Source organism: Stenella coeruleoalba (genome assembly GCF_951394435.1).
Source record: "Stenella coeruleoalba genome assembly, chromosome: 13".
Classification (NCBI taxonomy): domain Eukaryota; kingdom Metazoa; phylum Chordata; class Mammalia; order Artiodactyla; family Delphinidae; genus Stenella; species Stenella coeruleoalba.
Genome location: NC_137159.1, coordinates 71,786,238 through 71,798,334, shown reverse-complemented (window position 1 = coordinate 71,798,334; position 12,097 = coordinate 71,786,238). Strand labels below are relative to the sequence as shown.

General features: G+C 44.9%; 1 protein-coding gene across 1 annotated transcript in view; it reads left to right on the top strand.

The window, feature by feature from the left end:
• The first annotated feature begins 3,572 nt into the window (after positions 1–3,572).
• Positions 3,573–12,097, top strand: part of UBXN2A (UBX domain protein 2A) — a 39,266-nt gene continuing 30,741 nt past the window's right edge. Inside the window, exon 1 of the mRNA XM_079940984.1 lies at positions 3,573–3,785. The gene's annotated coding sequence lies outside the window, so the exon portion shown is untranslated. The remainder of the gene's footprint in view (positions 3,786–12,097) is intronic.

Here is a 12,097-nt window from a genome sequence, read left to right as displayed (position 1 = left end):
CTTCCTGATTTAAAAACCTACTATAAAGCTACAGTAATTAAAACATTATGGGGGGCTTCCCTGGTGGCACAGTGGTTGAGAATCTGCCTGCTAATGCAGGGGACACGGGTCCGAGCCCTGATCTGGGAGGATCCCACATGCCACAGAGCAACTAGGCCCGTGAGCCACAACTACTGAGCCTGCGCCTCTGGAGCCTGTGCTCTGCGACAAGAGAGGCTGCGATAGTGAGAGGCCCGCACACCGTGATGAAGAGTGGCCCCCGCTTGCCACAACTAGAGAAAGCCGTCGCACAGAAACGAAGACCCAACACAGCAAAAATAAATAAATAAATTACTAAACTCCTACCCCCAACATCTTAAAAAAAAACAAAAACATTATGGTACTGTAAGCAGCTCTTTGCAGGAGATCACCCTCAGCAGAAAGCCCCTTTTCTTGTCATTTTAGCAAAGCTATAGTATAACTAATTTTTAACCCCCATGCTCTACTCATCTCTGGCCCACACACACCTTTCAAATCTTTTAATCACACAATACTTTGCCTAACTTGTCAGTTCTTTCCATAGATCAAAGAAGTCGAAATAAAGAATAAGTAATTAACAGATGACCAAATCTCTCCCCTAGCTTCCCCTTCAGTAACCTCCCGCACAAACTGTGTGACCAAACTGTGTGAACCAAGCTGTATAACATCTAGAGGAAGATCACAAGAAGTCAACGAGCCTGCAGGCAGGTGGGGGATGGCAACGACTCTGACCCCATATCGCAATGATTAACTGAGATTACTTCTCTCCTTCCCTTTAAAACTTTCATGGCTGAGCAGAATTTTCGGAGGTGGTTTTTGGGGGACCTTGAGTCCACCATCACCCCAGATTGCCAGCATTCTGATTTTTGTTTTAATAAATTCATTTATTATTTATTTATTTTATTGTTGGTTGCATTGGGTCTTCATTATTGCACGCAGGCTTTCTCTAGTTGCGGTGCGTGGGCTTCTCATTGCAGTGGCTTCTCTTGTTGAGGAGCACAGGCTCTAGGCATGGCACGTGTGCTCAGTAGTTGTGGCTCTCGGGCTTAGTTGCTCCATGGCATGTGGAATTTTCACGGACCAGGGCTCAAACCCGTGTCCCCTGAATTGGCAGGCGGATTCCTAACCACTGTGCCACCAGGGAAGTGCCCAGCATTCTGATTAGAGGCACCTTTCCTTTGCTACCTGTAAGGCCAGCTGGCCCGAGGCAGGGGAACGCAATCAGACTCACAGGTTGCATCAGACCGAAACTTTCCGGACCACCCACTTCCAGAAACTGACGTGGAGACTTTCCGGACCACCCAGTTCTAGGAACTGACCTGGAGACTTTCCACCCGGAGCAGCCTTCCCGCCTTTCGAGGGGCGAGACTAACGATCCCAAGACGGATGCAACCGGCACTGGATATTGCCAAGAGACCACCAAATAAGGAATAACCTGCGCCCTCTCGGATTCACCACACCCCTTTCCCTTCTTCCCCTATAAATTCTGCCCAAACCCTCGCCCGGGCGCGACTTCTCTGGCCCCTTTCTCTCGGACCAGTGAACCTCGCCCAGGAGCGGGCCCAAGTAAAGCTTGTTTAAGCTCTCCTCCGTTTCTTGGTGCCGTTCCTTACACTACCAACATTTGTGAGTATGTAACTGACTTTGTAAGCGGCAAGCAGCAGAACCCCCATTGGATAACAGCACAGGTGTAAGGACAGACATATAGATAAATGGAACAGAATTTTGAGTCCAGAAATAAACCAACATATCTAGGGTCAGTTGATTTTTGACCAGGGAAGAGTCCTCTCTTTATCAAATGGTCCTGGGACAAAAAAGAACAGGAAAAAGAAGAGGCCTCACATCAAGGCCATTCATAGAAAAGTCTCTTTGCCCTAAGGAATCAAAGTAACTCCTTACCAGTGGCTTCAACAGACAAGATTTCTGGAGAACTGGTTTGAAGCTGAACTCACCACGGGATCCCAGAATTGCTCTCGTAAAGAAGAGTTCAAAAGACTCAGAGGGTGCCTTTACCTGTGTGGGGATGGCAGGGGCCTGTAGGTGAGGCCCAGTATCAATCTGAATTCCAGCACTAAAAACTATCAAGTAAAAGGGAGATGGGCTCTGTGCGATGCCCTAGAGGGGTGGGATAGGGAGGCTGGAAGGGAGGCAATATGGGGACATGTGTATGCATATGGCTGATTTCCTTTGTTGTGCAACAGAAACTAACACAGTATTGTGAAGCAAGTATATTCCAAGATTTATTTTTTAAAAAAAAGGAAAAAAGGAAGAAAAAGATAGAGAGGGAGAGAGATAGAAAGGGAGAGAGAGAGATAGAGACAGAAAGAAATAGGAAGGAAGGGAGGGAGGGAGGAACAAAGGAACAAAGGATGCACCTTTCACTGAACTGCCTAACCCAGTAGAATATTCCTGCTGTAACAAATGTCCCTTAGTTTACAATAATAAATGTTTTGTCCAAGTATTTATGTAAAAAAAAAAGTGTCACGTAAAAACAAATATGAAATAGAGATTATATTTGAAAGGATTATTGGGGGGAGGGGGAAGACTACTGAAATAAGGCTGGAGGACAATTACAATGGGGAGAATGTTCAATTGTCAAAAAAAAAATCCTGGATTTAGATAAAGAGAGACTTTATTGGAAAGGTTTATTCCAAGAAGAGGAAAAGGAACTACTGCAATGGGGTTTGGGGGATGAGGCAACAACCATCGCTACAGGGCAAGGCTATGACCGTGAAGTCTGCAACTGTCTCCAAGGTCAGACAGAAAATGGCCCTTCTTGTATAGGGAGGAGCGAACAAAGGCTACAAAGAACTGGGTGTGGGGCACAGTGGAATGGGTGGGTGGAGGTGGCAGTGATCGCGTGGCAGATCAGAGTGGTTTACATGGAGGTCAGCCTATTTTTCAGGAGTGATGGTGAAGGAGGGCTTGTACGCTGGATCAGGATGAGGGTGGGTCAAAGTTTAGGAGCCTGGAGGAAGGAGAGAAGCTTAAGTTTGGTCAAAACAAGGTAGCTGGTATTTTGTCCAGATTGGTCAGTGAGAACAATAAGTAAAGCTAATCATTTATGAGGCAAAAAAAAAAAAGGGCATTTGGAGGGTCTATGTCTGACCTTGTCATAGGTAAACAAGGGGGCATCCCTGAGTCTTATCTAAACCACGTGGGGAAGGGTGGTTTCTTCCTTGCTGTCAGCCCTTTCCAGGGGCATGAAAGGATGGGAGAATTTTTTTTTAACCTTCGCTTTCCAGAATCACAGGTCTCAGGTGAAGTTCAACATGGTCAGAATGCAGGTAAATCTCTCCACGGATTCAATCAGCGGCTGACGACGTACGGAGGTAAGTTGATGCTGGGTTCTCAGGTAGGTAGCTCTCTGCATTTCCCGCGTCGGGTGAAGAGGCAAGGAGCAGCAGCGCCCACGGGAAGAAAGCGGCGGCCGCCATTCGCGCGGGTAACGCTGCGGCCCGAAGCGGCCGGCGCCGCCAGCCCCGCCCCCGCGCGCCCCCGCGCGGCCCCCGCGGCCCCGCGCGCGCTCTCGGGTCTGCGCAGAGCCGGCCTCGGCGCGTCCTCGGCGCCGGGCGGCAGTGACCGAGGGAGGCGCGCAGGGTTGCAGCGGCGCGGCAGCCGAGCTTGAGAGGGTCTGGGGACAGTAGTGCTCCCAGTGTGAGGGGCGGCGGCGCGGCGGCGGCGGCGCCCGCGGTCCCTGAGCGAATTGAGGACGAGGCCGCGAGGCGACGGCGCGGCGGGGCCCCCTCCAGCGGCCGCGCCCGGAGGTGAGTTTCCTGGGGCCGCGCCGCGCTCCTGGGCCGGCCGCCGGGGGTGGGCGGGCGTTTCCCGGGCGGGGCGGTGGCGGTCGTTGGGTCGGGCCGAGTCGCCGCACCCGGTCTTTGTCTCGGTTTCGGTGCTCGCGTCTGTGACCCCGAAAGGGCACAGTCGCGCGACGGCCGGGGCGGAACTCCTGGTCATCGCAGGTGAGGCGCGGCTTTCCCGAGCGGCGGACTCCGGGAAAGCGCCACGGTGGTTTTCTCTCTCTGCGAGCGCTCGGAAACTTCGAGTTCTCTAATCTCAAAATGCAGAAGTGCAGTACAGAAATCCAGAGCATGTCTGTTTGGGGTGGACATTTCTTCGGTAACTTCATTAGCTGCCTCCCGCAGCTCACTTTTGTAGGCTAGATGGTCTCTGTTTTTATATTTAATTTTTTTCTGTGTCCGATTTTTATTTGCAGTTTGTTACTTGTTAGCAATGACGAACGTTAGTGTGGCATCCAGCGTTGCTTCCTTCGTACTTATTCGAGATCACAGAAAATAAAGACAGGTGGGACTTCCCTGGCGGTCCAGTGGTTAAGATTCCGCGCTTCCTTTTCAGGGGCGCGGGTTCCTCCTCTAGTCGGGGGAACTAACATCCCGCATGCTGAAAGGCGACCAAAAAAATAAATTTAAAAGAAGTAATAGTAGGGCTTCCCTGGTGGCGCAGTGGTTGAGAGTCCGCCTGCCGATGCAGGGGACACGGGTTCGTGCCCCGGTCCTGGAAGATCCCACATGCCGCGGAGCGGCTGGGCCCGTGAGCCGTGGCCGCTGAGCCTGCGCGTCCGGAGCCTGTGCTCCGCAACGGGAGAGGCCACAACAGTGAGAGGCCCGCGTACCGCAAAAAAAAAAAAAAAAAAAAAAAGTAATAATAAAGATAGGAAATTGACAGTCTGTGTTTATGTCAATGTGGAATTGTAAAGTGTGACAGATTGTATAAGCGACGTGAAAACCAGCTTCTTCACTTCGTAGTCATAGCTCAAGTGTGTTTTTGGACTGTTGATAAGGTTTTTAATTATATTGATACTTTAGTTTTAATGGGAAACTTTAAAAGTTGATGTGTCTTATGTGTAAATATGCTGAAAGTCATATTGATTTAAAAAGCAGTTAAATCCACTGAATGTTGAGCACGTATGTGTAACACTGAAGTTAGAGCGAGGCACTGATGGAATCCAAAAATGAATAAGAATTATGTGCAGGATGGCGGGAGTGATTAAGCACACAAACAGTGATGCAAGGCAAAAACTACAACGCGTTGAGCACTGACTCTTAGCCCTGCGTGTGGTAAATACTTTACATGCATACTTTAATTACTTAATATTTAATGTTAATTACCTAGTTTATCATCTGAGTGATTTTAGTACCTGTTGTGTGCTGAGTACTAACGATATGATGGTGACCATTATAGGTTTTTGCTTTTAAAGACTTTACATTGTCATTGGAGGACACAAGTAACCACACAAGTGAATGCCAGTCTACTTAGAAGCTAAAAAGGAAGAATGTAGGGTGTTGTGAGCGTATAATTGGGGTACATATCCCAGCTGAAGAAATCAGTTAAAGTTTCCCTAGGAAAAGTAATCTTTGCACTCAAGATATTACGGGTAGGTAGGAATTAGATGAAGGTGACTCCCAAATGAGGGAAGAAAGGTCCAGGTAAAGGAAATCCGTTCCACAGAGGCTTGGGAAGGTTTTGGGAACTGAAGGTCAGAGCAGTTGGAAAGAGTGTGGAAAGCGAAAGGGGGCTGTGGTTAGGGCCCCAGAGATGATGTGGGGCCTTTTAAACAATGTTAAGGATTTAGGACCAGCTTTTTCTTTTCTTTCTTTAAACTTTTATAGGGAAGTTTTCAAACCACTCAAATGTAGTGAGAGGACATTGCAGTGAACTCCCCTGTCATGTTATCCAAAGGATTTAGACTTTATTTGAAGAGTAGTGGAAGGTCCCTGAAAGATTTTAAGCAAGGAAGTCACACAGTCAAATTTGTATCTTAATCAAAAAGGTCACCCTGACTCCTGTGTAGACACTGAATTGAATGGGGACAAGAATGGATGTGGGGAAACCACCCAGAGATGGTCGCTGGGACTAGGTTTGTGGCTGTGATGGTGGGGGAAATTCTAATGTAACAGGGAAGAGCCAAATTGGACTCCATGTTGGATCCGTTTCTGTAACCTTTGCTTTCTGCTGCTTTTGTTCACTAAAAGGATAGTGTGTATACATAACGCCCTGCCTGGGGGAACCCTGACCCTCTGCCTGAAGGTTAAACCAAAGTGACTTTGTTCAGGGAAACATCTGGACCCTGTTCCACCTGTGGATGGCCACAAGAAAGAAGAAATTAACACATCCTCTCCTCCAGGCTGGCCATTCCAGGGGATATTTGCAAAACTTATGGCCTTTTTACTTTACTTCCTCATCTCCTCCCCCTCTCTGTGCTATAAAAGAAACTGGCATCCACACCCCTGGAAGATGGTTTTTCAGAGACACTTATCTGCCACCTTCTTGGTCTTCCGGCTTTCCGAATAAAGTCGTATTCCTTGCCTCAGCACCTCGTCTCCGATTTTGGCCAGTTGTGTGGCAAGCAGAGCGAGCTTGGACTCAGTAACACCAAGAGTACATAACTGATCTCTCCTTGCTGTGTTAGCAATTCTATATTCATGCCTTTTGGAGGAATTATGGAAGGTTTTCTTGAGATTGTATTTGAGATGGGTTTTGCAAGGTAAATAACATTTCAGTATGGAGCCCATTCTGAAATGCGAACATCTTGGTGTCAAGAGGATGGCTGACTCAGCAACCTTAACAGTTTCTGCAGAAATTTCACCTTCTAGGATTTTCTCATTTAAATTACTTTTGTCACTATACTTTGGTCTTTGGGAGCATATAACTCCCTTATTAACAATTTTTTCTAGAAGACAACAAAAATGTATTTTCTTCATTACTGCAATTACAGCTAAGGTAAGCTGAAACTTCCCAAAAGATTTCATTTTTTTGTTGTATACATAATAGTTAATAAACTAGAATTCACAAAATATACAAATAAACTGTCTTTTAAAGTGTTTGATCTGATGCTCCCATAGTTTGCTCTTGGAAGCCTAATCCTATTCCATAGAAGATGTAACTGAAAGGTGATCCAATGGTTTCTTTAAAGAGAAACTTCAGCTTCTACATAGCAGGCCTAGTGGCATAATATCTTGATGTAAATCCATAATCTTAAAATAGCCCATAGTGTATGTTTATAAAAATAAGTAAAATTTGTAATATGCAAGTTTTTCTTTCAAATTTTAATGTATACATTTAAAAGACTACATTTCTTAGTAGTCTAAATCTATTTTGACTGAATTTTCCTTTCAGTCGATCGATATGTTCCAAAAAGCTCAGTCTACTCTGGTTCCTGACTGATTTTATTACTGCAGTTGTTGGGAGTAAGTGAGATAATATTTGAGAAGGTGTTGAGTAAACGGATGTACAGTACAAATGTAAGATGGTGGTACTGATTAGAAGTAAACTGAAGCAAAATGAAGGAAATTCTGTTCATCTGTCCATTCTGATGCCCAGCCTCATACTGGTAACTAAGATATTTGTCAGATGGCTTCTTTATTCTCTACATACAGTACACAACGACTTAGGTTCATTCGTGTCACATGACTGATGATTGTAGACACTCAATAGATACAAATTTTACATGGTCCATTTCCATATTACTGATTTATGGTAGGAAATACCTAAAATAATGGTGACTTTATGTCCATTATAGAATGAGTTTTTACTTCATAATTCTATGCCAAGGATAAACATTCAGTATGTTTTTCCTTGTTAGTCTGTAAACTCCCTGGTGATAGATACTGTGTCTGTCCTATTGACTCTCCTATCATTAGTTGTAAACCAGTGCTTTATACACAGTGGTGGGAGGTTCAGTAAATATACAAATGTTGTTTAATTAGTGAAATCAAAAGTAAAATTTCATAGCCATGTCAAAATTAAAACTTTTAAAAAATTATTATTAAAAAAATTTTTTTTAGTTCTTTTTTTGAGTTTTTATTTATTTTCCTTAATTTTTTTTTGGCTGCGTCAGGTCTTAGTTGTGGCACACGGGATCTTTGTTGAGGCATGCGGGATCCTTTTCGATACAGCGCAGGTCTGCTCAGGTTTCTCTCTAGTTGCAGCGCACGGGCTTCTCTCCAGTTATGGCATGCAGGTTTTCTCTCTCTGGTTGTGGCGCACAGGCTCCAGGGCATGTGGGCTCTCTCATTGAGATGCACGAGCACAGTAGTGGCACGTGGGCTTAGTTGCCTCGCGGCATGTGGTATCTTAGTTTCCTGACAAGGGATTGAACCCACGTCCCCTGCATTGGAAGGCAGATTCTTTACCACTGGACCACCAGGGAAGTCCCCAAATTAAAACTTTTGAGACTTAAGTCTGAAGGTGTTTTCTTACCATAAGTCCTTGTAACAGAGGTTATGACTGTGGGCTGGGAAAAGAGAAGGGAGCATAACATTATTGTATTTCTTTTGTTCTCAAAACAACCTTCTTAGGAGGATAATTATTTCCAAGTTACAAGTTAGGCAACTAGGACTTAGAGAAGTTAAATAACAACACTTAAGCTCAAAAATGATGTAGCCACAAAAACAAACAAACAAACAAACAAAATGATGTAGCCAGTATTCCAGTACAGGATACTTTGAATCCAGGGTCTGTTCTTCATTCTTTTGCTGTCATGAAACAAGTAAAAACAATTATCAGTAGCTTATAGCTACGAAATGATGAAAAACATTAGTAATTTGCTAGAGAACAATAATCTATTAACAGGAAACATAGTGAGATACTCTAAGGATGGCTAGTCCTTGTTTTGCACTTGCTAAGCACTACGGAAGAAACAGGAAATGTGTAAGTTGTGATACCTGTCTTCAAGGATCTTGGATCTAGTAGAGCTAAAAGAAACAATAGTAAATAATATCAGACAATATGATTTAAATGCCAGAAATCTAAATGCTTTAGGAGAGGATTACTAGTAAGGGTTTACTATTTCACCTTTACAGTAGAAGTAGATCTTGAGCTGGGACTTGAAGGATAATTTAGATTTGAATGCCTGGAAGTGAGGCTGGAGATAGATGGGCTCCAGGCTAGGCGTTTACAACTGGCCTCCTGTTCATACCTCCTGGGGTGAGAAGAAGATGGGCTCCAAGCTGGATATTCATTACCAGCCCCCTGTTTACACTTCCTGAAGCAAGAGACAAACGGACTCCAGGACTACATATTTATGACCGGACTCCTGTCTATATTTCAAGATCTGCACCTCGTTATAAAAACCAGCAACAGGAATAGGGTAAATAACCAGACATTGGGCATTTTTATGGCAGGGACAGAGTGGGACTAAACCCTATTAAAGGATCAAGAGGTCATACACTTCCCATCCTTGGGACAAGGGAGACATTACGCATGTGCAAAAGCCTTCATGGGGTCAAAAAGGCAGGGGATGCCAGACCATAGTAAGTCCTGCTATCTCCTCCCAGAGGCCTTCTTGGTGGGCTCCACCTTAACTTAGGGGTGCGTGCGCATCCAGGGGAGGGTCCAGAAGCAAATTAGGCATGGGCTCCAAACACTACTATTGGTCAAAAGAAGACAAAGACCTGGAAGACTGCCCCCTTATAAAGGATTTAAACTTCCCGAGGGTGCGACTCTTCTCTGAGTTTGCCCATGCGTCTTTCCGCATGTACTTTGTTTTTCCAATAAACTTCTTGCTTTTCTCTTTACCTTTTGCCTCCTTGCCTGAATTCTTTCCTGACAAGGCAGGTAGGAAACAGGGACCCAGGCCCTAGCTGCTGGCCCCTGTGGTCCAGTGGTTAGGTCTCCCTGTCCCGGAACTAAGATCTTGCTTCCTGCTACTGCTTGCTGCAAGCTGCCGCTTACTGCTGCCTGTGTCCAAAATCAGAAGGGTGGTTACAGTGTGAACAAAGAAGTGGAGTGAACATGTTATGTTTATGAGACAGTCAGGATCATATCTAAACTAAAGGATTATTTTAGAGTAGTTGAAAGTAATGTTGGAAAACTGTCAACTGAAAAGCAAACAGCACCACCAGAATGTAATGTCCACAGGGGCCGGGATCTGTTTTATTCAGTATGTATCCCAAGCACCACCTAGAATCATGCCTGGTATATAGTAGGAGCTGAATAAATATACATTTTATATATATATATATATATATATTTTTTTTTTTTTTTTTTTTTTTGCGGTACGCGGGCCTCTCACTGTTGTGGCCTCTCCCGTTGTGGGCACAGGCTCCGGACACGCAGGCTCAGCGGCCATGGCCCACGGGCCTAGCCGCTCCGCGGCATGCAGGATCCTCCCGGACCGGGGCACGAACCCACGTCCCCTGCATCGGCAGATGGACTCCCAACCACTGCGCCACCAGGGAAGCCCCTATTTTTTATTTTTATTTTTTTGGCCGCACCGTGCGGCTTGTGGGATCTTAGTTCCCTGACCAGGGATTGAACCTGGGCCCACGTCAGTGAAAGTGCCGAGTCCTAACCACTGGACTGCCAGGGAATTCCCAAAAAGGAAGTAATTCTTAAGTGAAGAAATTAAATAGTTTTAGAAATATGAGATTTGAAGGACAAGGTCTTAGGAGAAAACCATGAAATTCTGGCTTTCTGAATATACTTTCAGTTGGTTTTCTGGTTTTTAAATTTTTAAAAAATCAAAACAATATATAGTTTAAAAGGCAAGTATGTAGTGTCAGAAGACTTAAAACTAAAAGTGCTCCCACTCCGTTTCCCTAAAGACAACTGCTTTGAACTCATAGCTGTTTCTTATGTAATTTACAGCCGTATTTCTGACCAGTATGTGTTTTGAGTTATTAATTTTGAACATTGCGTTTTGTATTGCTGTTAGGATAGATAACTGTTTTAGCTCGATTATGCTGTTAGCTACAAATTGGCATTTTCCATTGGCACTTGCCATCTACCTCTACAAGGACTAAATCATGTGCTGCTGCAGCTGCTGATTTTCAACACCCCCTGAAAGGAGTTCAGGGTAGAGACCAGAAATGAGGCACTCTGTGCTCCAGGAAAAACTGGCAGAACAGGTCTTCAGATATATCGTTAGATATTTTCAGGAGCTGATTTTATGAGCCCAATTCTTGTTATCTCCTAATATCTAGAAAAACACTAAAATCCTTCATGGTGACATCTAATCTTCGTGACTAGCAGAAACCTTCCGCAAAAAAGTCTGTGCTGGATTGCATATACTCCCCCTTCACCAAAATCACATATATACTGACATTCCCCCCCTACCTCTTTGGAGCAGTTTCTCAGAGCTACCTGGGATGCTGTCTCCTGGGCTGCAGTCCTTATTTTGCCCCAAATAAAACTTAAAGCTCTCGGGCTTCCCTGGTGGCGCAGTGGTTGAGAGTCCGCCTGCCGATGCAGGGGACGCGGGTTCCTGCCCCGGTCCGGGAGGATCCCACATGCCGCGGAGCGGCTGGGCCCGTGAGCCATGGCCGCTGAGCCTGCGCGTCCGGAACCTGTGCTCTTCAACGGGAGAGGCCACAGCAGTGAGAGGCCCGTGTACCGCAAAAAAAAAAAAAAAAAAAAGACAAACTCTCACATTGTGCATTTTTTTAAGTCGACAATGCTTATCCCCTTTTCCTATTCACATTCTTTTAATGGCTTTAGCTAAGTTTTTTCCATACCAGAAACAAATATATACACTATTTTTTTTCCCTTTGGACCTCAGATTTATCCTTGGCCCAGAGATGACATAATTATATTTATCTAATAAATGTAATAAGCACTTGCAAACTCAAAAGGACATTGACAGTGCTGTATCTTATATTTAACAATCAGCTTTAATGGTTGCATTTTTAAAGCATACAGTTTATCTAATTGTGTAACCCATTTAAGATGTTATACATTTTTGATATTTAAAAAAATATCTCCCCCCTTCTCTGATTTATTATTGATACTTTGTAAATCTAAAGCTTAATCCAGTGCCTTACATTTAATAAATATTGAGTAAAATTCTTTGGATGAAATAATAGTCTGTTTTCTTTCTCCCTTTGCGGAGCACAGGCTCCGGACGGGCAGGCTCAGCGGCCATGGCTCACGGGCCCAGCCGCTCCGCGGCATGTGGGATATTCCCGGACCGGGGCACGAACCCATGTCCCCTGCATCGGCAGGCGGACTGTCAACCACTGCACCACCAGGGAAGCCCTGTTTTCATTTTTTAAGTCTAGGGAATAATTTTGAAGAGCAGTACAGGAGGGATTAAGAAGTCTTTATAAATACAAAATAC